General features: G+C 48.2%; 1 non-coding gene and 1 pseudogene across 1 annotated transcript; one reads left to right on the forward strand and one right to left on the reverse strand.

Annotated features, from left to right (window-relative positions):
* The first annotated feature begins 3677 nt into the window (after window positions 1–3677).
* On the forward strand, window positions 3678–12269 carry LOC130143371 (casein kinase I-like; annotated as a pseudogene).
* A 5566-nt stretch (window positions 12270–17835) lies between these two features.
* On the reverse strand, window positions 17836–17920 carry LOC130143434 (small nucleolar RNA SNORD45). Its single transcript, XR_008819739.1, has one exon. It is a non-coding gene; the product is annotated as a small nucleolar RNA SNORD45 (small nucleolar RNA).
* Window positions 17921–24972: the final 7052 nt, after the last annotated feature.

Raw genomic sequence — 24972 nt, forward strand, 5'->3', positions numbered from 1 at the left:
GGCCCTGATCCTGTGCGGTACCCAGAGGGTGTGGCACAGGGAGGCACGCGAGGCATGGGTGCATGGACGGCGCCCAACACGTTCAGCTGCCATGAGGACGTTGTGGTGCCAGACTCTGCTCCACCCTGGGCACGTTCTGAGAGCAATAAAAGCTGAGCACGTTCCCCCAGTGGTTGTCTGTGCCTGGTCCATCCTGGGAGAAAGACGTGTGCAGGCAAGGCCCATGCCGGCAGGCAGAGCTGGAGAGCCCCTGTGCTCCTTCTTCTCCATGCCAAGCAGAGCCCACGCCTTGGGCCTCTGCCCGTGCCTCTGGCGCTCCAGCTGCTGACCAGCTGGGGCCTCTGCTGCCCTTGCTCCCAGGGCCGGTTATTTGAGTCAGCCTCTGTCCTCAGGGTGTCCTGGCACTTGCTCGGGAGAGCCCTGGGCTGGTGCTGGCAGCAAGCCGGCACTCTGGCCGGAACTTGCCTCTAGCTGACTTCCAGGTGCCTCTCTGCCATTCAAACCGAGGACTTTGACCATTTCCTTTGCATCGTAAACTTGGTCTGGTTTAACTAATGCTTGCACCGCACCACCGTGCAGCACCTTGGTCTCACGAGGAACCTGCCCATGGCAGGGGGGCGTAGGAGCACCTACATGAGCCACTTGTTTTTAAAGCCCTCTGTTTTTAAGACCTGGTCCTGAGAGTAGCTGTTTTGGTGAGAAAAGCCAGACCTTCGTTTAGGTTTAGCTGTTGGCCAGACGTCTGGGGGCTCCGTCTGAGTTGGTTCTTGACATTTTGCCATATTAGCAGGGCAGCAGGACCATGCTACGAACGAAATGAGGTGCACAACAAACCTCTCAGAATAAACTGAAATAGGTTTTTACAGACGTTTGAAACAGAAATAGGGAAGACTGGATAAAGGTGGGGAGGAAGACTGATGAGGATACTTGAACATTGCTGCCTGAGGAAGCAAACCTCATAGTAAACTGTTACGTGTATGTGCATTTATGTCTCTGTCTCAGGCGTCTTTCCACTTGTGCATTTCCCTGATCTTTGGTTGTTCTTAGAAGAGAATCAGTTCTGGAGGAGAGTGCTTCAGACTTCTTTCTGTAACACTGGGACCCAGGAAGTGCCTCGGTGGCACCCCTAGCTGTGACGAGAGAAGGATTTTCCTTCCGTGGAGCCTTTCCTTCACTGTGGCTGTTTGGAACAGGAGGAGGCATGGGAGACCTTCCAGGGTGCCTGCTAGCTGAAATGATTCTGGCGTTCTGTGGGCAACATAGCCACACCTTTCTCTGTCCTCCTTTATGGAGAACATCTGGCATGAACCTTGGGTGGTAATGGGTGTCATTGTGATTCTCTTTTGAAACGTGATTTTTCACAGTTTAAGCTCCAAAACGCTCTAGTGATTACACGCATGCATGCAGTTGGGCATCCTTTTCCTTCCCTGAGAGAAGCCTAGAAAAACCTCAAGCATGTGGTGTAGCTGAGAGTTGCAACGGGTAAGAAACTAGGCAAGGGAGCGCTTTCTGACATCAAGGACCAAGCGGGTTGACAGTTTCCCCCCTTCTGGCTTGGCACTGGAGTTTCAAACCGTGGCACCGCATGCCCGGCGGCACCATTTTCTGTGTTGGCTGCCTGAGGCAATGGAACAGCTGAATTCAGAGGGATCCTGTGCGCAGGGCTAGGAGGCCTCCTGCCGGGCCTCGCCCCCCTCTCACAGTGCAGCCAGGAGCTGCTCTCAGGTGAGCATCCCCTGTGCCTGACGGTCGGCATGAGGAACAGAGTTGGCTGCTTTGGGAAGAGCCCTGTCAGAGCGGCCATGGCCCAGAGGAGGTGACTTTTCGACGGTCTGAGAGGGTTTTTCACCGTGACCCGCCTTTACGGGATCATTTTCTGGTGACCCAGGTGAGACTCTGCTATTGAGCGTCGGTGGAGCTGTGAATCGCAGCAATTCCAGCTTCTTGGTCAACCAGGAGCAAAAGCATGCCCAGATCTAGTCTGAGAAAGCATTAGGCACGTGATAGAGTTTCGCTCTTCCCTGTGGTCAGCCTTTGTGCCGTTTTCCTGGGCAGGGGTCCTGGTCACAGGACTCGGGACCTTTGCTACGGTCCAAGAGCAATTCCAAGGTGAGGAAGAGGTGTACGCGGTTTGAAGACCTGTCTCCCAGCTGGACATTGGTGAGTTATCTCTGCGGGAGCTCGCGTTCCTCACAGAGGTGAGGAAGGCAACTTCACATGGCTACCAGGGCACAGCGAGAACCACAAACAGAAATCCTTCCTGGCACCTTCTCTGGTGGAGCTGTGCATGGGTGGTGCCGTGGAGCATTTTGGCTGCGGCCGAGTGCAAATGTCAGCTTCTCCCCATTTCACCCCAGAAAGTAGGTAGCACAACTGTTGTGGTGTGCTTCACATGGCTACCAGGGCAAAGTGAGAACCACAAACAGAAGTGTCCTGGGGCCTGGTTGTGGGCCACAAGTTCCTCTGGGGGGGCCCGTGGTGCTCGTTGGTGCCGGAGGGGGGGGCACAGGGGCCTCTGGGGAGGCTTGGAGGGGCCATAGAGTCTTCCCTGCCCCTAGGAAGGCATAGGGGCCTCGGGGGGCGGCACAGGTGCCTCTGGGGGGGCTTGGGAGGGATAGGGGGCTCGGGGGGGGGGGCACAGGAGCCTCTGGGGGTTTTGGGGAGCCCATGGGGGGTCTGGGGAGGCATAGGGGCCTTAGTGAGGGCGGCTGGGGGCCTCTGGGGCCTCTGGGCGGGCCATAAGGCTATTTGAGGGCCTGGGGGGGCATAAGGGCCTCTGGAGGGACTTGGCGGGCAGGTGGGGGGGTACAGGGGGCTCTGGGGGGGCAGTAGTGTTGCTGCGAAGGGCCTTAGGTCCTTTAGGTGAGCTGGGGGGTGCAGTGACTATGCAGGGGCCTTGGCAGCGGCTGGGGGGCTGGTTGGAGGGCACAAGGTCCTCTGGGGGGCTTGGGGGGCATCTGGGGTGGATGGGAGGCACAGGGGCCTCGTGGGGGAGCCCATGGGGGGCCATGGGGCTGGGGGGGCCATAGGGCAGCTGTGCCCCCAGCCCGTTCCTCTGTACTCCCAGTTCCTGCTGGTGGGTCCACAGAGGGCCCAGGTCGAGCCCCCTCCCCAGGCAAGGGGGGGCCCAGGACGGCGGACACGGTAAGGGGGCCGGGGGCGGCACTGACACACACACCCCAAGCGGGGGGGGGGGCGTGCGAGCTGTCCCCCCCGGTGCCTCCCCAGCAGCAAACAGCCCGGGGGGGCTGCCCCACCCCCCTGGAGCAGGCAAGTGGTGAGGGGGCGGGGGGGGACAGGATGGGGGCTATAGGGGTTAGGAGGGGCTATAAGGGAGCAAACCGGGGCTGTAAAGGCTGAGGGGGCAGGGGGGCGGGGGTGCAGGGGGGCGCGGGGGGGGCAGGTGGTCGGAGGAGGCAGGGGGGCGGGGGACACGGGGGGGGGGCGCACGGAGTGAGCGGGGGGGGCTCTCCGGGCAGGCACAGTTTTGGGGAGGGATGGGGGTGCGGGTGTGGGCAGAGGGGGGCCGGGAGGGGCAGGGGGCTGGAGGGGCAAGACAGGGGCTATAGCGGGGGGGGAGGGCGGCAGGGCCCACAGGGGCAACCCCCCCCGGGGCCGTGGGCATGCCCGTGGCCGGCGGCGGGCCCGGCCCGGCCCCGGAAGGCGGGTTTAATTTCCGGCCACGCGGCGCCCCGGCGCGGCTGCGGCGGTGCGGGGCTTCCCCGGGAGCCTGGAAGGCTTTCGGGCCGGGCCGTGCGGCGGCGCGCTGGGTGAGCGGGGCGGGCCCGGGGCCTCCCCGTCGGGCAGCGGCCGGCCGGGGGGGACGTGGCGGGCCGGCGCTCGGCCGCGGCAGGGAGCGCCTGGTGCCGGCGGCGGGCGGGCTGGGGCGGGAGGACGGCCCGGGCGCGGCGGGGCTGCCGGCGGTTCTCGTCTCCCCGGCAGTGGCGGTGCTCAGCGGGCTGCTCGCGGTGCTGCCTTTTTTTCACTCGGAGCTGCGCCGCTGCCTCAGCGAGGAGGCGAGGAGCGGCGGCGGGGCCCGGGAGGGGGGTCGGCCCGCGGCGCCCTGCCGCCCCCCCGCCGCCTCCCGGTGCCCGGGCAGCCGCCGCAGCCGCCGCAGCTCTGCGCGGGGCTTTGTCTTTCCCCCAGCCGCCGGCCGGGGCCGTGGCAGCGGGCTGGGGCCGCAGGGGCTGCCCTGGGGCCTGCGGTAACGCTGGCGCAGGGGGGCGGCTCCGGAGCCTCTTCAGCCCCTGCGAGCGGGCACGACGAAAAAGAAAGCCGGCGGCGGAAATTCCCCCCCGCCCCCGCGGCTGCTGTCTTTCTGTACAAAGTATTACAAAGGGCAAGCGCGAGGAATTGCTGGTGCCTCGTGGTTACGCAGCCGGGCCTGCTGGGCGCTTGAACCAGCGCGTCCAGTCAGGTAGCGTCATTTTTCTAGTTTGTAAATGAGCCTGAGGTTTCAGCCCCCTTACATTTCTGGACGGCAGTGTACTTGGTCAGAGAGCTCAGTCGCACTGCCAGAGCTGGGGCAGAGTTCCCTTGGGACTCCAGACTTGACTGTCTTGTTGACAGGCTCGAGAGCCTGCTTTGGAAGTCACTTGGCAAGGCACAGCTTTGCCGTGGTTGTGGTACTTGAATTCTGACTGTAATGCCACTGCCACATGTTAGCCTTTCTCCAGAAGTTACAAAAGCAGAATGAGCGTTAAGAATCTGATTACCTTTTAACTAAATTAAAAAAGAAATTGCGGGATGAAGTGACTGGAAGTCCTTCAGGTATGACTGGGTGTTACTGCCGTGCATGTTATCCGCCTGTCTAGCGACCTTTCCTGCCTCTTGTTCAGTTGTGGTAATTCCTTTGGGTAATGCGTTGGGCTCTAGATGTAGTGCATCTTGACTTCCTCCTGACCCCCGAGATGTTATCGGTCTTTGCCTTCCTCACATTTCACAGGGCGTGGGAAGGCCAGGGAGGCTGGAATCCTCGGCTGTTGTGTGCGGAGAAGCTGTCAGCCTTCTAAGAGAGCATGTAGCCAGCAAGCGCATCGTGGTGCTTCGGTACCGAGCTGATACCACAGGCCTCAATCTTTTTGTGAAAAGGGATCACAAGGAAATGTGCTGATGTTGAAGGGGGAGAGGTGGCGGGGGAAGAGGTAGGAGGCAGCTTTCAACCAATTTTAGGCTTAACTCCTGTGTTCCTGAACATGCTTCTGGGCTTTGAGGGGTTTGCTTTTGGCTTTTTGCCTTAAGCGCGTCTACCTTTCAGGGTAACGCTTTCTTGGAAGTTGGAAACGGTCCTTCTGGGACACCAAACCAAACCCCGTACCTGGGAGGGCCATTTAGCGTGCGGCACCTTGCGTTGTACTCCGTCGGTCACTTGGCCCTAGCCGTACGCGCTCTCCCAGTTTGGCACGTTCTTACCCTGCTGGCTGAAAGATTCTGTCTTTTCATTTCCTCGGCTTGTCACAGGCCATGACACTTGTGTGTTCATAGACCGCTTTCCTTGCTCGCTGCTTTCAGATTTGAGCGTCGATGCCACGGATGTAACAGGAAAACAGCAGCAGGACGTAGAGCACAAGCCGTTTAAACAATGCTTGGATAAAGCTGCCAGTCGTGTGACTCCAGAAGCCGACAGACACGGTAAGATGCTATTCTGCCATTCTTGGATGGATGCTCTCACAGCCTTTCCATCACCGTATGCCTGCTACGATATTCATGGGAACAAGGGACGGCTGAATTCACAGCGTTTTAAACACCACAAACTCTTGAAGAGTTTATAGGACACAAATGTATTACACTGGCAGATCAGACAAGCTCCTCTGTGTGTGTGTGCATATATATTATACTCGGTACTTTTGCGAGGCAAGTCTTTGCCCGGTCCCTCTGAAATTGGGACAAGGACTCATCGATGCATTTCAGGAGCAAAGCTGCTGAGTGAACGGGCTTTTCCTACTGGAAATCAAGCAGCTGGTCTGGCAGAACTTGACTTTGGTTGCATCTTTAAATCCTAGGAGGCTGACAGTGGGACGAGCCCTCTCTCCAGGGAAGGCTCCGCTGACTTGACCCTTAAGCCTAAAGTTGCGTCTTGCTACGTTTGCTTTGTGTGTGTTAATGGATACCTGATTCATAGATTTCAGTTGATGGATCAGTTACAAGTTGGAGTAAGTGGTCCTTGGCTACATAAACCTCTCCTCTGCATTTTTTTACATGTTATGACTTACTGTTGTACTTCAGTACAAACTGGGAACGATTCTGGTAGTGTTGCAGTCAAACAGTAATGCTGTCCCGACTTTGCAGTCTGCGTGTCTTCAGAACCTTTGGTCACTGTAGAGTATGAGCAAATGCCTCTTGCTTGCTTGCTTGCAGCTGGTACGTGGGATAACACTGCCAGTCCTGATGTGAGAGGAGAGTTCTGGGAACAGTGCGTGCGTTGGGATGTGAAGTCAGTACCATCAGATCTGGATTTTCCAACACCTGTACAAGATGTCTGAGAGGTCCCAGACCACCGAATTTGCCAGAGGGGCTAGCAGGTCCATTGAGCCTTGCGTCTTAATTCTGATTTCCTGAGCTGTGGCTTGGTTGGAGTGTCAAGATGGTGAGTGGGAAACACTTCAGATCTCTTTCATCAAGATGAGCTAAGTGTTGTCTTCTAGCTCCTACGGTACTGGCTTGAGTAGTGTTCCCAGTTGTCAGTACTGCATGTTGTACCTGCGTGAGCACCTGGTCTTCTGTGCCTGCCCACCAGTGCTGAAATACCTCTTCCTAGGCATCCGTCCTAACGCAGCCTCTCCCTCCACTCTCACCCACATATACATTTTTGGTCAGGCATCCCAGGGTGGAGGAACTAGACTCGTAACTCCTTTGCTGATGTGCCCTCGCGTGTTCCATCCTTTGATGCTCCACTACTCTACCGAGGAAAGTGCAGGCTTCTTTCAGACCTCGTTCCCTGCTTCTCCCAAGGTGTGTGCCACGTTGTCACGTGAAGGGGGGGGGGGTGGGGGGGTGGAGAGCAGCAGTATGCAATCCTCTCAACCCAAGGTGTTTGATCTGTCTGTTAGCGCCCCAGGAAAGCTGAGACCCTTGTTCCCGACCAGTCTGTCAGACCCTTCACTGAAAAGTCCCACTGGATCGAAGGGCAAATCGACTGACTTGTTCAGGGTGGCACACTAGCAGCATTAGGGGGACCCCTCAGCGGGTCTTCCCACTTTGTTTGAATGTGTTACCCGCTGCCGGCAACTGCCAGCGCCCACAAAGGACTCGCACCAACAGTTCACGGAATAACACTCCTTATTAATAAGAAATGGTGACAATTTAGGGTTTGTGATTGCCAGTGATAGGGCCTGTCTGCAAAACCAAGCTTTGAATTACATACAACTACATCCAACTGAATTCTAATCGCTAATAACAGCTAGCATGAGTCAGTTATTTAGCATGCACAAAACAGAGCTCTTACCCGATAGGTGTCCCTACGGGGGAGAAGACAGGTTCAGCCCATCGACGGATCCCAGAAGTTCCGATGGAGTCTTCCCTAATTTCTCCCTTCATCTGTCCACTTCTTATACTTCATAGTACATTGCATATTCATTTTCATACACAGGATTAGTTACAAGTTTCTGGCTTCTAATACAAATTAGTACGTATCCCCAGATAGCACTGCTGAAGTTCTCTGCTAACTACGCATGCTCCTCAGGCGGGGTTTTGCCTTCCTTTGGGGGGGCTGTTTGAGTTGGAGGTTGTGATCTCCCGCTAAGAATAAGGCAATTATCTTTGTCTTATTTTCAACTAATTTTCTGTTGATGTCAGTGGATTGCAACACTTTATCATCCCGTTTCCTCTCGTAGCCAGAACTTTCCTCACTTGAAGGTTTCTTTCTGCATAACTTAGGTACTGGCATTGTTTTCACTGCCTGTTCTTTGTTTCTCATCCTCCCCAAGGCTGACTACCTTGGTGAGAAGTCCCTGCATAACAACTGTAGAGAGTGAGTCAGCTTGACCTAGCTTTGTGAACACTGAATCAGAGTTGGGTAACCGAGGAGTTTAGACAATCCCCCCGCCCCCCCCTTTGGACTCGTTTCAGTTCAGGACCGGTCCATTTCCATCACATCTAGGCGGAGCTTGAGTGACTTTGGTCATGCATATTGTTGTTACTAACTGGTGTTGTGTGCCCAGCGAGGTGTAGTAGTACCTTGGAGGCAGGCAGCTTTGAGGTGGAGGTGTGCGTTAGTATTACAATGGGATTATTTCAGCTGAGGAAAGTAATTTCACCATAACGGTTGGCTCAGCCACAGACATCTCCTGGATCTTCGTGTGCCAGCTGGTGTGCAGCTTATCGGCTGTGTGGTGCCACCTGGTTCCCTTTCCTGCAGGGAGCGCGACGGCCTGGCCGTGGTGTCTCCACTCCGCACCATCCTCCGTCACCACTATCCGCGTGCGCTGAGCTGCCAGGAGGTGTTGCTTAGGGCACTGTGGTGATACGGATTCTGTGCATGCCAACCATCCTGAAGGCCATAGCTGCATTTTACCCTAAAAAAGCTTTCTGTAATGCTACGCTTCTGTTAGGACGCAGTTTGGTCGAATTCCCGCCCCTCAGGGTGATTTTCCCACACACCTGCAGGCAGCAGGACTAAGGTCATCTCCTTTTGCCTGCTTGGGCTCGGGCTAAAATCCCTTCCCTGACTATTCTTCAGCTTTTACAGCCTTTGAGCCTTCCCTTGGGCCTGGTTGATAGCCCTTTGCCATTTCACCCTGTTCACAGCCAGCGTGAGTCTAGGTACCGACTATCTCAAAGAACTTCAGTTACACGATAAACCTGCTTTTTTGTAAATTAAGTCTAGCATTTTAATTTCAAAGGGAACTATGGGAACTCCTGTCCGCATGGTGACCTAGCATAAGCAATGATGGAAAGGTGCATCAGATGTGACCTCCGTGTCAGCTCAGTGTGCCTCAGACAGACTGCGTTTGGCACTCCGTGGCATGCTGCGCAGCTCCAGAAATTCATGCTAGGGAAAAAATGGGCAAAAATAATAGTCATGTAGACACATGAGTTAGGAAGAAATGCTATAAATTAGGTATTTCTGTTGACTGAGGCAGTTGATCTTGCTTGTGGATCTTTGGGGTGTGAACTTGATGCTGAACGACTCGTTTTTCATTTGACATGCCAGAATTATTTTAAAAGAGATAGAAGAGAAGCTTATGAAATAGAATAGGTTATTGAGTCTTCCTAAAATGCTCACAAGGATTATGTATAAAGCCAAAGTGAAGGATGATGGAATAAAATTCTGTGCTTTACAAGTAAATGCAGTACACTTAACTAGGACCCTGCACGGAGATCAGGTTTCTTTCTGTTTTTAAAATCCAAAAGAAGTTTAGGAAGTCTTAGAGGTTAGTATTGTGGGAAATAAATGGCTCTTCCACAAAAAATTCCACGTCAGCAAGGCTCTTTGAACAATTCTTTTTGAAATCGGTTCTAACTACAGCCAGTTAGCAGTTTAATGTTGAAATGTATACTTGCTCTCCTATAAAGCAGTATTTCGTTTGCATTTCAGTGCTGTGAGTCTTGACAAATTTGGGAAGAGCCCGAGGGAAATTTTTCATCCTGAGATACAGAAGGTAGGAGGCGACTTCTTTTTTTTTTGTTTGGTTGTGGCTTTTTATTCTTTTCTGGAAAAATAAGTCGTTGGGTATGAATGCTAGTGGTTTGTTCCTTTCGGTAGCAGGATAATTGTGGATAACTGACTAGCTGAAAAGGGTCGCATAGACATAGTCCAGCTGGCTGGACAAAAATGCACATCGCTCTCAGCTTATCTGAAGTAAAGCAAAATACACTGTCTTTGGCTGTCCTTGTTACACAGTAACAGGAAGATTTTGGTGGGAAAAGAATGTTGCAGGTGGGAACAGAAAACTACAGAAGAGAAACTAGGGGTGGGCTTGGTATTTAGGCAACTAACCAATAATGAGCTTAACTTCTGTAATATGTATGAGCTAATTATAAGAAGGCATAAAAGGTGACTGTAAGGTTCAATAAACGAAGTCTGCTGATCACTCATATTGAGTGACTGTGTCTTCCCTCCGTCGCGACAGATAATAATGAGGAGTAGGGTTACAGTTACAAAATAAGCTGTCTTTATCGGTTGAACTGGCTACTTTGAAATTAAACAAATATACGAGTATGTTCCAGGGGGTTTTGTGCTGTCTTCAGTACCAGTGTGCTAAAGATATTGATTTGTTTACAGGATTTATTTGCTCTTGAAGAGCAAGAGGTAAATGTAAACTTTTCACTCCTAGCACTTACTTAGTGACTTATACCAACTTCGGTACTGACTGCTTATTGCAGTAAAAAAATGTGGTATTTCTGTGCAAATATGAGATGGAAAATCATTTAAAGCACCGGCATAATATATCCTATTAATAGATGAGCAACTTAGTGCTATCATAAAATTCATAATCTATGATCAAAAGTAAATTATTAGGTATCTGCTACTTGAGCATGCAATAGAGCTGGCATGAAGTGTATATTCCCGTGTGAGGGCGTATACAAAAGATGTATAAAAAAGTCCTTAGAGGAAACATTGTTTTGGGTCTTTTGTTTGATTGTCTGTTTATCCTGTACTATTTGGTTTTATTTCTCAGGGACCTGTGAATTTTAAATTTGGAGTCCTTTATGCTAAGGGTGGGCAGCTTACAGATGATGAAATGTTCAGCGATGGTGAGTTTTTCACCTTTTTCTTGGCTGACGGTTGCATCAAATATTGAGCTTCACTGTGAGTACAAACAGTCACAGTCGTGACCCTCTTAGAATTCATCTTAGGAGCCTTGAAGACTTGTATATAAATCAAATTGTTATACTGGATAAACTGTTTCTTTTTCTCTAGTGTGCGTTCCCACAATTAAGTGGTGTGGAGCTGAAGGGGACTACAATGGAATGCGGATGGAGCCGTTTGGACCGAGTCTTGAAGATCTCTTCAGTTTTTGTTCCAGGAAGTTTAGTCTCGAGACAGTCCTATTACTCGCTGACCAAATGGTAGGAACCTGCTTTGCTGATCTTGACGGTGCAGTGTGTTGGAATATTCAGATTCCTTGAGAGATCAGAACCAAATACGTTGTTTCTGTAATTTAGAGGTGAATAGGCCTGTTATCATGAAAGAAAAGACTCAACATTGGTTTTGTTGCGCTTAAATACAAAGTGCCCCATCTAAAGTGATTACAAAGTTTTAATTGATTTTTAAAAAGCAGACTTGCGCTGTTTGCAAACCGTCTGTTGCACTGCTCAAAGACAAAAGAAATTCGCCCGAGAAAGTTTTTGGAAACAAATGTAAAATAGACACGGGGAAAGAGCTGGAGAGGTTTATGTGTTGTCTGTCGAATTATGTTCTCTTTAATGCCCTTACGTTTTACAATAAAAAGTTTCATTACCTCTTTTATCGTTAAGACAATCTTGCTAGCGTTTTTATACGGAAAAAAGTGTACGCCTAGTCTCTCTCGAGTGATTTATGGTTGGTTTGGGTTTTTTTTTCCTCTTTATCTAGATTAGTTGAATTGAATACGTTCACTCTGAGAACTTCATCCACTGAGATGTGAAGCCAGACAACTTCTTAATGGGCCTTGGGAAGAAAGGCAATCTTGTCTACATAATAGACTCTGGGTTAGCAAAGAAGTAGCGAGACTCTCAAACTCACCAACATATCCCATATCGTGAAAATAAAAACTTAACAGGAACCGCCTGTTATGCATCCATCAACACGCATCTTGGAATCAGCGAGCTGGAGAAAGCAATAAATAAAAACTTTGAAAGTGTCGATGCACTTAATTTTAGCACAAGTAGATGTTGCTTTAATGAAGCATAGAGTATGATCCTTATTTATGGCACTTAACAGCGCAGTGTGCTTGGCCTCTTATCTCTTGATTGGGTGGGAATTGGTCCGACTGTAATTCTCAGGAATTAGCACCTTTTTTTTTAATAATTGCAAGGGTGATAGGCTTTTTCTTGTACTGTTTATCGTGGGCATAGTAACTCAGCTATCCCTTGTTTTTCAAAGGTTTTTTATGACGGTCTTGTTGCACAGTCTTTTGTTTTTCTAGTACTCCTTTTTTATACTGTTGTAGAGCAATCTCACGGAGATGACTTGGAGTCCTTGGGCTACGTACTGATGTATTTTAACCTGGGCTCCCTCCCCTGGCAGGGACTGAAAGCAGCGACAAAGAGGCAGAAATAGGAACGTTATCGGTGAAAAGACAATGTCTACACCCGTTGAGGTTTTGTGTAAAAGGATATTCTTGTAAGTTACTTTTCTGCGGCACTAGGCTTACGTGTTCATGGTTTAGTGGGATTTCTTTTTGCTTTATGCTGAATCCTACCAGTCTTTTTACTTGTGTGTGTGTGTCTCTCTCTCTTTTTTTTTTTTTTTTTTTTTTCCCCTTTTTCTTTTTTTCTGAATTCCCCCAACCCTGCCCATGGTTGGGCGTGTCTGTGATAGAGATACTGTGCCTTCAAGACTGGGATCTTTCTGTTCATAGACCGTTTCTAATTATCCTTTGTCTTAACTATTAGTAAACAATCCCTGAGGTGCCCTCAATTCAAAGGGTAGCTTAGTACATCTGATTTGCACTGTGTTGTGTGTGCATGCGTCGGTGTTGGCTGGATGACTCTTGACAGCAAACAGCATTTTGAGAAACTACCCATTTCTTCATATGGGTGGGTACTGTTTCTTGAATTAATTGGATTGCAGTCAGATGCACCTATTGCAGTTGTTTCACTTGAGAATTGTCATTCCAGGTTCACGTAGTTTGGCCTGTTGATGGTCAGCATCTGTGAGAGGTGTAAGAAACCCTCCTATATCCTAGCATCGTGCTTCAAAGCTTTTCTGTTTCTCAGCTTGGTATTCACGCCACAGTAATAATGAGGTGGTTTTGAGCCCTGCAAAATGATACTTAAATCGATTTTAAAACTTGTTAACGTTCGCTGCCATCAGGGAATATTGATGATCTTTCACCAAGAGTGCTGTCCCTATTCTGTCCACGCTCTTGGCTTCAGCAGCTAGGTATGACAATGGGAACTATGGTTTCTGTCATGGCTGTGTGAAAACTTACTGGCTTCCATCTGTTTCAACTGTGCCTTCATAGGTGTTCCTTTACATTCATTAACGGTGTTTTTTCTCTGGGGTTAACAGGCAGGAAAGACTAATCAACTTTTCTTGTGCTCTCTGTTAGAATTTCTATCTTAACGTAAATTACTAATATATAATTTCAGCCAGAAAGACTTGAGCTTGTTAGAGAAAATTTGCTTTTCATTTTCCCAGTTCTTGCTTACTCCGTAGCGGGCAAGATGGCTCAAATTGTTGCAAGTTTTCATAGCTTGTGCTCTTACTACCTTCATAATGTTAAAGTAATTCTTCCATAATCAAAACGCACCCTTAGATGTTAACCGGGTTACCAATTAAAGTCATGGTTTTCCCGTTATCTTTATACCTTGTTCTTAGTCAGGAAAACCTCAAGTATCTGGGTCATGGGGCAAGGTTATTAAGGAGAACTTTGATTGGCTAAGTGTAAGACTATAGAAAATCATTCATACCGCTTCTTACCAGGAGAACAGTAAAGAACAGCAGCTGTTTGTCCATACCCGTTCCAAGTGTGTCAGTTTCCGTGGTAAGTCCTAAGTAAATACGCTGCTGCTGTTCCTGTTTCAGGAAGTGCTTAGACCATACTCCTGGTAGAAAGCAAAGTTTGCTATGCAGATCTACTGATGTCTTATGTTAAGGACTACGTTTTTTATTTATAACTTGATAAACCAGTTTTGTTATTTTATGTGGATGCCTTCATTTGCTAAGTCAATGCTGCATCTGCGATCCCCACCTTTCATAGTCTAGAGGAAGGGCTGCTGCCTGTTGAACTCTAGGCAATGGAGATTTGCAGAAGTTACTCAAAGAAATAATGAAAGCTGCTTACTTCTAGGTAGAGTTCTTAAAGATGACTCTGCATTTTTATCTGTTTTTTTTAAAATGAGTTCAGATTAGTTCGGTCTGAAACTGAAAGCTAAGGCTGGGAATGTAGCTAATAGGAATGAAAATTCCCTTATGGAAAATACATTCCTCCCAGAGAAATTTAGTACTCTCAGAAGAATGGTAATTGGTAAGGATAGCAAAGTGTCACGTCTATTCCCCACCTCCAAGGTACTGTCCACGCAGTACCTAAATTTTTCTCATGAGAAAGGCTAGCGCTTTGAAACACTAAGTAGTAATGAGGGTTTATTGGAGTAACAGCTAGCAGGTCTACAAAATGGTTCATGAAACTTCAGCGTTTATAAGGAAATTATGTAAATTCGATGTCACGCGTTATTCAGTAGTTCTGATTATATGGAAGCGAATGCAACAGCTACAAGCAAGTTGTGAGATGTTTGAGAGTGATGAACGTTCAAGTTGAGCAGTCAGGTAAAGCCTATTCAAATGAAATGTGCGTTACTGCAGTACTCCAAACCCCCATTAGGATGATGAAGTGGAGCCCACGTCTCGTATGTGGGAGCTGTATCTGTGGTAAGCGCTGGCTGAGGAGGCTTTAGGTGTAATGGTGGAGAGGTTGGTGTGATGTCATGACAAACGGGAGTAACTTCATCCTTGAATCTAGGTATGGTATAGTAATGAACAGCAATGGAGACATGATTTCATGTCATTAATGAGACAGATGCTGCAATATTATGCTTAGTTCAGTTCTCAGAATCTTAAGTTCTTGGAAAACGGTATGTAACACAGAGAAGAGGCAGAAAAGTTGAGCTTGGGAAAGCAGGTTGTACAATGTAAGAGTTTCAAATCGGCGTCTTTCTAGTTTGTCTGAAAGTTAGTTGGTGTCATATTTTATAAATTGATTTTAACAGGAACTGACATTTATGCAAAAGACATGTGAAGAACCTATTGCTTAACACTAAAACCATTCACATTTTTAAAAAAGTGAAACTGAGGTCTCAGTGAAGGCAGTTAGCCACTGGAACAACTTCTAAAAGAAGTAGAACATCTGTCCCCTTTGCTTTTGCATCAAAACTGGATTCATTTCTAGGTGGTGTATTCAGGTCTAAATTAAGCCTAAGTTACAGGTCTCTGAACTACAGCGCAGAGAAACCCTCCACAGACCGCATTCTCAAACGAGAAATAAATGCACGTATGATTTTGTTACATATACAAACACATAACATTAGGCATTATATGTTGGTGATGTGGTAATGTGATGGCTATTTAACAATGATCCTTCCTCATCAGGAGAAACAGGATTTCCCTTGTTTGGAGATAGACACAGCTTTGAGGTCGACCCATTTCCTCAGCCAGCTTACATTTTTCTGGACTCTTCCACTTCAGCCATGGCAATTAAACTAAAAAGTAAGCATCATGTCTTTCCCTTTTCACATACACAAGTACAGTTTTTATAAAACACGGAAACAACCAAAGCAAAGCCAGATACCGTTAATGATATTCACAGAGGAGGAATGTCTCACTTAGTCCTCAGAGCAGACTTTAGGCGACAGAAACAGCCAACAATCGCTACCAGTATTTATCCTAGCTAGTGCTAGCCAAGGGGGAACGCCACATTCTGTAAGAGTATCTGGTGATACCAAGGGCCTGCTAAATGGCTTTTTTGCTTCCTCCTTTCTGGATGAAATTCAGTCACCATAATTCAGGAAAACCTGCTCAGCTGTTTTTCTTTCTCAGCATTTGTTGTTATTGACTCCATTGCTACAATAAACTTTGCAGCTTCTGTTAGATAGCTTGGCTGCAGTACCCCCTTCTTGGTCGCCAGTGGCAGCAGGTCCCCACCAGCCCCGTGCTGAGCACTGGCCGGGCGAGCACTGGGCGGGATCTCGGCCCAGTTGACGCCACCGGCCGCCGGGAACGCTCGCCGCGGCTGCGGGGTGCCCTGCGCTCTGCCCTCTGCCCACTCGCAGCCCAGCCACTATTACCCGTTGCCTCCGGACTCAAAAGCACCCGCGTGGCTCGAGCGGCTAAATCCTTTGCATCTGGCAGCTTTACAGTCGGGTGGCTCTTTCTGTCCGCGCCCCCGGCCCACCAGGAGGGAGCAGCAGCAGCGTGGGGAACCCACGGCACAAGGTGCAGGGGGGGGCAGTGGGCGGTGAGGTCCTACGGATAAGCCCCAGCGATTGCTGTTGTTCCGGGAGACATTTAAATAGATGCGGGTACCGCTGGGTTTGCTTTAGTCACAACTCAGAGCCGGGCTGCCCCCCCAGCGAGTGGCAGAGAGCAAAGGGATACAGCACGGCTTAGATATGCTTCTCAAACCGTTAGTCAACGTCTGAAGTTTTTAGGAGTTTCCTTTGGTCCTGTCAGTTCTGCAAATCCATCACCTGACTGTCCCAGGTGATTCATCTCCTCAGTTCCAGGCTGCTCCTCAGATCTTGATCTTCTTTCTGCCTGCTTTAACTCACACACTCCTTCAAGCACACTTAGTCTTTGAACAAGCAATTACTATTCTCGTAGACAAATTTTTCCAAGAACAGGTACCTGAGTTTGAGAGCACCCGTGTACACAACTCGATCATCTGTTGTTTCTCTGTTCTCCCACTGACGTAACTGGGCTGGGCTTTAAACCAGCCTTGGGTTATGGCTACACTAGGAACGAGGCCTGGTTCTGCCACTTAGCTGCTTCAGCACTTTACATTTCTGAATTCAAAATACTTTTTCTTTAACCGACACCACAGAACAAAATGCTAAACCTCCAGGTTTTACAACAAACAAAAAAACCCCAAACCCTAAACAGTGCCTCTGAACCGTTTCCCTTTCCATGCAACGGGTGGAAACTTCCTCAGTAAATGACAAGTGTCCATGACCACCCAAGTGATCTGTGCTTACTGAGCAGGAAAGCAAACAATAGCTTTTCAGCTCGCACATGTATCCAAATATATACCCAAAGAAACTCCGTCAGTGTCACTTGCAGAGAGCTCTGCCATCTTACAGCCTTACCTGTAGTGAGTGCCCCTCTAGGGAACTGCAGAGCTGTGGACTCTCAGATGTACTGGAGCACATCTCTTGCCTGCCTGAAACGTTCAGGAGGCTCTCGGATATCCAGGCAGCAGCAGAAAGCGTTCTGATTTTACGGCAAGGCTGACCACACTTGCGAGTTTTCTTCTGCGTGCTCGCACCAGGAAGCCAAACCAGAACAGCTGCACACACAGCAGAGCAGTTGCTCAGCACACCTACACCAACAGAGCTCTCCTAAAGCACACCTGGAGCCATTCATACCCCAAGTCAACATCTACAGCGGAACCTGGCCACAAGCTTTGACACGATGTCATTTTGGGGTCAAACTGACGCACACCAAACAATTAGTAAAACGCACCTCCTTCTCTGCCACGTCAGGTATCGTGCTCCTTCAGTTGAGCTGTAACTGTTACATTATTTCCCAAATGCAAAGCCAAACAGAGAAAATAGAACCACAGCCTGCTCCTTAAAAAGCAACTCTGCACAGGCAACCGTTCATTGTGTGTGACCCAGGGAAGACGTGACCGCGGCCCTTCAAACTTTCGGGATGCCTAGGCGGGACCAAACGGTGCTTGCGAACACAGAACATGCCTGCTCGTTAAGACAGGCTGGTCAAGTTTACCACCAAAACTCTACATCAGCATTTGCCAACCCTGTCCAGCTTTGGGTAGCCAGAGCTGCACTCAGATCACTCGAAAGCGTCTCCCAGTAGCGGCCAGCACTAAGCTCAGAACTGTACCTCCCTGGCGCCTACATGGGGGAAAACTCAGACTGTGCCCCCTTCTCCTTAAGGTGCCTTAGAGCCTGTGACAGGAATTTCATCCACTGCTTGGAAAAGCTCCAAGGTTGCAGCTTAAGGGAACCAGAGTTCCCTGGGTCTCAGAGTCATTCCAGAGCTAAAGTGGTGACAGACATCAGCTCTAGGTCAGATGATACATGCCAGCACTCACCACTGACCCAGGGCGGCAACCTGCTCCCATCCGCTACCTCCTGACCTAGGAAGCCCCTTAGGGAATTACAGCAGCAGTTCGCCAATGGAAAAGCCACAACGGCATGACGCAGTGACTCAAAGATCTAAAATGGACCCCTTGCGCCCACAGAAACCGGTGCTAAAAACACAACAGGTGAGCGAGAGAACATTAACTGCCATGGCTGATACTAGAGCAAACCTCACTGGGCACTTAAGGAGAGCAGCAAAACCAGAATAGTAGCAAAAGCCTGCATGCCCGGGACTGTAATAAAAGAAGACACCCTGCCTGGAGATTGTTACGAGCACAAGTAATACACGTCCTCTTCAGTTGCGATCCGAGTTAATTTCTTAAGGCTGGACAAGATACATGAGAGCTTACGGGCATGTTTTGTGAAGGAACACTGAGAATAGAATGCTGAAGCTTGAGCAAGTTTTGGAGCAGCTTCTGTTCATCTGTGTAGAACTGCAGAAACCCCACTCCTCTCTCAGACTCTTTCTGAAAAATTCTTATGAAGTAGGAATTTGAACTGCAACTAACATTCTTGATCTGTTGCTGTAGAGCAATGTGAAAGTTTATATATTAAGTTCTGATTTGGATAGCTACTTAGGAAAAATAGCATATTTCCATATTGCAATGTTTAACTTTGTTTTTTCTCCATCTACTCATAAATATTCTTTACTACTGGTATTATAATTGCTTTATTGTAACTAAACCAACCAAACAGCAAATAAGGTTTTCGATTTCACTTGTGAAACTCCTGAATTCATGAAGCTGCGGTCTGCTTTCCTCCAAAGACAAACAGGCTTGAAACAGTAATTCATGTCCTGTAGTAACTCTGCTTTACGCTTTTCATATGCTGCCTGCAGGCACAGCGAACAGGAATAAAAATGGGAACACAACACCAACAGATCTTGTTCTGTTCTCTGTATCTATGCTTTTAGCTCCCACACTCTGATTATTTGTTAGAGCTCCTACAGCTCTGGGAAATGACAGACTCACAAATATGCTGAAAACAGCAGCCCTCCTCCCTTCAGGGTCTCGTTCTCAGGGCGAACGGAAGAATTGCAGAACCAGCGTGCCGTTCCCTTCCCACTTCAGAGACTGAGATCAGTGGCCCATGGAAAATTTCATACCAAGGAGGTCACAGGCCGGAGTTACTAGGAAGTCGAATGACAACAGTGGATGAAGATACATAATTTTGTCAACTAACTTCCGACATTCTATTAGTATATTGTATCGCTGTCCTCTATATCACTTTGTTTCTTACAGCAAAGAAGGAAAGATCCTTCCTATAAAAGCAAAGTGATTCTATATCCTGCATTGCCTTTTCCCCTCTTAGTAACCAGCGGGCATGAAAGTTCTCCAAGTAAGTTCCTTTCTGCAAATGAGGGAAATGTTCCATCACCTCCCATACCAACTGGAAACTGGATGGGCATCGAGAATGCAGAAAACAGCTAGTGTTCTGCATATACTTAATACTGAACCTATCGTTATCTTCTCAAAATGGAAGTTTCCAAGGAAACAAGAAGAAAAGAGGATATGAGAAATGTAAATGTGAAAGAGCAAAAAAGGAAAGAAGTGGTATTATTTTTTTAATTTACATATACACGTACACTTATTAAATTGCAATTATGATCCATAGGCTTATCATTTCATTCATTTATTGACAGTAATAGCTACTTGGATTGCCAAGATCAAGCTTCAGTCGTGCTAACAACTGCATATTCACAAAGGAATTCCTGTTCCACAAGATGTATTCTCTAAATAAATCAATTTAAATAAATCTCCTTCTACGACAAGGTGACCCACCCAGTGGACAAGGGAAATGCTGTGGGTGGTGTCTACCTGGACACTGACACCGTCTCCCACAGCATCTCCCGGAGAACCTGGCTGCTCCTGGCCGGGCCGGGCGCTCTGCGCGGGGTTAGGAGCTGCCTGGAGCGAGCCCAGAGCGCGGTGGGGAATGGAGCTACATCCCGCTGGCGCCGGGCACAGCGGGTGTCCCCAGGGCTTGGTGGCGGGGCCAGTCCTGTTCAACATCTTCACCGAGGGCGCAGACGAGGGGATGGAGCGCACCCTCCGTCAGTTGGCAGAGGACACCAAGCTGGGCAGGAGCGTCGATCTGCCGGGGGGGCAGGGGGCTCTGCAGGGGGCTGGGCAGGCCAGGCCGAGGGGCTGAGGCCACTTGGATGGGGTTCAACAGGGCTCTGTGCCGGGCCCTGCCCTGGGTCACACCAGCCCCAGGCAGCTGCAGGCGGGGGGCAGGGGCTGGGTTGCTGCTGGTGGGAAAGGGCCTGGAGGGGTGGTCAGTGGCCGGCTGGGCACGAGCCCCCAGTGTGCCCAGGTGGCCAAGACGGCCAGCAGCAGCCTGGCCTGTATCAGAAACAGTGTGGCCAGCAGGACCAGGGCAGTGACCGTCCTCCTATACCCGGCACTGGTGGGGCCGCACCTGGAATGCCACGTTCAGCTTGCGGCCCCTCACTGCAAGAGAGACACCGAGGGGCTGGAGCGTGTCCGGAGACAAGTCGGGGGCTGGGGAAGGGGCTGGGGCACAAGGCTGACGGGGAGCATCTGAGGGCACTGGGGGTGTTGAGGCTGGGGGGGTGCTCAGGGGGGACCTTCTCACTCCCTACAGCTGCCTGACAGAGGCTGTAGGCAGGGGGGGTTGCTCTTTTCTCCCAGGTAACAAGCAACAGGACAAGAGCAAATGGCCTCAAGCTGCACTAGGGGAAGTTTAGATTGGATATTCGGAGACGTTTCTTCACTGAAAGGCTGCCCAAGCATTGGAACGGGCTGCCCAGGGAGGTGGTAGAACCACCATCCCTGGAGGCGTTTAGAAAACACATAGATGCTGCGCTTAAGCGACATGGTTAGTGGTGGGCTTGGCAGTGCTGGGTTAATGGCTGGGCTTGATGATCTCAAAGGTCTTTTCCAGCCTACATGATTCCATGATTCTAAACAGACAATATAGACAATAAGAAGCATCAGCCCCATATTGACCTAACTGAAAAAGAGCATGATAATAAAATCAAATACATTGTTAAAATCATAGACAAAATCTGTACCAGTCAGGAACAGGACACAGATCTCCTTAGACTGTAGTTAACTGGCATAAAGACTGTGAGACAACCGCACGAACTGCAGGGTCCCTGCTTGAAAACGGCTTCCCCAGAAATTTACAGTGTACCTATAGCTTTATTGTTTATTGTGATAACATAGTGTATTTTCACGGAGGTGTCTGGTTTTGCACTTTCTTAAGAAAGTCTCCAAACTATTTCGACTAATTTTGTTTTTCTAATCACCCTTTGTTACGGCCTGTAAACAGATCCCTAGCTCCAAACGTAATTTAAATATATTGGGCTGCAAGTTCAAAATAATAATAATAAAAAACCCCCACCAAAACCCCCCAAAACCCCAAAACTGTAAGGAAGGAAAATAGAATTTCAGATAGTCTTTACTTGCTACTAGACAAGGACTGTTCATCCAGCTTTGAGCAGAATAGTGGAGTAGATGGCCTACTGCAGTTCCTTCAAACCTGGGTTACCCTATAGTCTTACAAGATTCTTGGTTTTGGGTATGTTTTCAGAAGTCCCTTATGATTTAATTTACATGGAATATCTTATTACTGGCTTCCTTCAGACTGAGTGGAACGTCAATGGCTTTGTGACCTGCAAAATCACTCCCAATATATTGTTGGAAAGGATTTTAATCAGTTCTCTGGGATGTACATCTTCTTTTTCTCGGATGAAAGCCCATGATTAGGAAAAAAAAAAAAAAAAAAAAAAAAGACATGGACCTGGAGGAATAAAGACTCAAAGTCTAAAACTCATAACAGAAGAATGAGAATTCTTAGCCTGTACAAACTGCTCTTCATGTGTGGCTCTCAAAGTACCCGGCAATGAGAATTCTTTAACCACTGTGCCCGAAGCCAAAAAACACCCACAACAAAACAGGTTTATTAATGTGCAGACTTCCCTCAAGCACTGCATTTTGATGCAGCATACACTGTATACAAAAAAGTTATTTAAGCTGTTATTAGCAGCAGAACATATATTAGTGCAATTGTGTATGACTTTACCTTATCAGGAAATGCATAACTAAAAGCAGCAAAAGCTATAGTTCAGATGGCTACTTAATTACTTGCTATGAATAGATCCATAAACAGCTTTGATTCTGATTTGTTTGAATATGTAAATTGAGCAATTTATCCCTGAGCAGGAGTGATTTTGCAAAATGCCATGATCCCCAAGAGACAAAAAGGTGCAAAAAGTTGAGTTGCTGCACTATTTTCTGAATTTTCTGTTCTCTCTGATGCAATTTTATACAAAAGGGCTAGTCTGTTCTAAGTGGTTGATTGAACATCTGAAAGTTGTAACAGAAATGGTTCAACCTAGAAAAGCACCGGTGGTCAAGGCCACAAATGCTATCCTGACCCCAGGAAATCTATAGAGGTTTTACCACTGGCTTCAATACAACCAGGATTCCGCTTCCTGAGGAATACAAAAATGTAGATTTTTTTTTTTTTCATTTGCTTGTGTGGGCACCATAATGGAAAAATTTATATAGAAAGCTCTGTGGTGGAAGAAGCCATATGAGCACTCGGAGCGGTGCTGTGAGATGAATAAGGTGTCATATTTAGCAAATAAGGCAATCCTCCGGGGTGGGGAAAAAAAACCAAACCAAAAAAAAAACCCCCCGAAACAGAAAGGTATGAAAAATTAGTTCCTTAGCTTAGAAGCTATAGACTGAAACCAAGAATACATAGCTTAGAAAGAAAATGTATTGGCCTCTTCCCTATGAACACACAAGTCATTGCTGTACTATATGTACAGACTATTACAGGTGTTACGCAAACACTGCGGTGCAATTTTTTGTTACTGTCTAGCTTAAAATGCTTTGTTGTTTCTTTCTCTCACTTAAAGAAAAAAAAAAAGAAAAAACAAAAAACCCCCCACAAACAACCCATCTCAGAATGTCTCCAGAAACCTACTTTCCAGCCCAAAAAGCTGGCTTAGAAGGAGTTTCTAAGACAATTTATCTTTCCATATAAAAGGTGAAAATGTGGCAAGGTATCTGCAAAATACACCCAACCATTTCTAAGAAGCTTAAAAATGCAAATATCTGGAACTGACTATTCCTTAAAGAAATCTTCAGTAGAGTTATTATTTGGTGTGCTGCTTAATTGGTCTCTTAAATCTAGAAGCTAGGGCAAACACCTGCAATTACAGTATTTATTTCTTTTATTATAATATAAATACATACTAACAAGTACAATTTGGTCCTGAAATAATAGTCTTATACATTTAGAGGAGAATCTAGAATCTAACCCTGTACTCCGTGCAAACGACCAGCTTTCTGTGAAAATCATCTCCAGCTCTGTCCCCAGGTGAATTCAACTTCTAAACACCTGCCAAAGATAGATCCATATACTACTCTTTTGAAACATATGCAAGAGGGGAGCTTGTATCCATCCGCAGAATCTATTCACAGTACTTCTAGTTTATTAACATGATTCAGGATCCTATGTGTTAAGGCCCAAGAAAGAAGAAATCATTTTCCACTTGCAGAGTCTCTGTGCTACGCTAAATTAAGCAAACTAATAGCAACAGAGACAAACCATGCGTTAGAAATAGTCCACAAACAGCAGGGAGGAGGGAGAGGAGTAACAAGCATTACAGTATCTCTTAACTAACGGAATGCTTATGGAAATAGGGATAAGGTGCACATGCATGCCAAATGAATCCTTATCTATAGCACCGTAAGAAAATATACCAAAATAAATCCATGAGGGACAGCAGTTTAAAATGTAAGACTGTAAGCATCCAGCCATTAGTTTCATCTGAAATGCATTTTAATCGCTCCCATCACAATGAACTCATTTCCCATCCATGAAAATGTGTTGTGTGTTTCCACTTATAACCCAGTCTTTGTTCAGTACCATTAAGGATTTATATACCATCAAATGCTATCATACACAATTAGAGCATAGAAGAAGTACTGGGTGCATATTAGAAGAGTTTCTAAAACCGGATTCCATCTTTGGCATCCCTCTTGGCCTGTGTCCCTGCTGCTCCTCTCCGTGGCTCTGTGCCTTTCCTGTGCCAGGCTGCAAGGGAAGGCTTTTCCAGCTGAACCGAGGGATGCACCAGCCTGCTCCTGGCTACACATGTGCCTTGTCTTCATGCTTGTGAACACGTGCTTCAAAGCAGCTTCGGAAGAAAAAAGTAACCTTTCTGATTTGTGTCCTTGAAAGTGTTTAGGGAGCCAAGAAACCCCTGGCATTTTAGGGAACTAACAGTCTCGTTGTTATTGAACTCAGGGTGAGAGCAAGGAATGGAATGGAATGGGAGTAGACTAGTTGTGTTGCAGGGTACCTACAACAGCCATCTCCTTGAACTGCCTGATGACTTCAGGGATGAGTAAAAGCAAAGCACGGTGTTATATAATGGTATTATATATTAATGGGCATTATCCAAATGCTTCTTAATCACTGAAAGGAATGGGGTAATGCCCACTTGGCCAGGAAGCCTGTTCAAGGGTTTAACCACCCTCTTTGTGTTGTCAACGTAGCTTTGAGCCATTCCCAGGCATCCTGGCACTGGGCACCGGGGGAAACAGCTCAGCACCTCCTTCTCCATGTCCCTTCCTCGGGCAGCCGTAGAGATCACCGAGGTCACCCCACAGCTGCCTTCTCTCCAAACTAGACAAACACAGAGCCCTCAGCCACTCCACAAAGGATGTGGGACATGCCTTCGAGCCCTACTTTGGGCACAACCAAGGACCTTAACAGCCTTCCTAAATGGGGGGGCCCTGCACACAGTGCTCAAGGTGAGGCCGCCCCAGCACTAAACGCAGCGGGATGATCACCCTTTGGACGGGCCGGTGACGCTGTGCTTGGTGCACCCCAGGTGGGGTTTGCCCCCGTGGCTGCCCGGGCACACTGCTGACTGCTGCTGAGCCTCCTGTCAGCCAGCACCCCCAGAGCCCTTCCCGCAGGGCTGCTCTCCCGCCACTCCTCTCCCAAGCTGTACTTGTGGCC

The sequence above is a fragment of the Falco biarmicus genome, unplaced genomic scaffold (genome assembly GCF_023638135.1).
Source record: "Falco biarmicus isolate bFalBia1 unplaced genomic scaffold, bFalBia1.pri scaffold_27, whole genome shotgun sequence".
Classification (NCBI taxonomy): domain Eukaryota; kingdom Metazoa; phylum Chordata; class Aves; order Falconiformes; family Falconidae; genus Falco; species Falco biarmicus.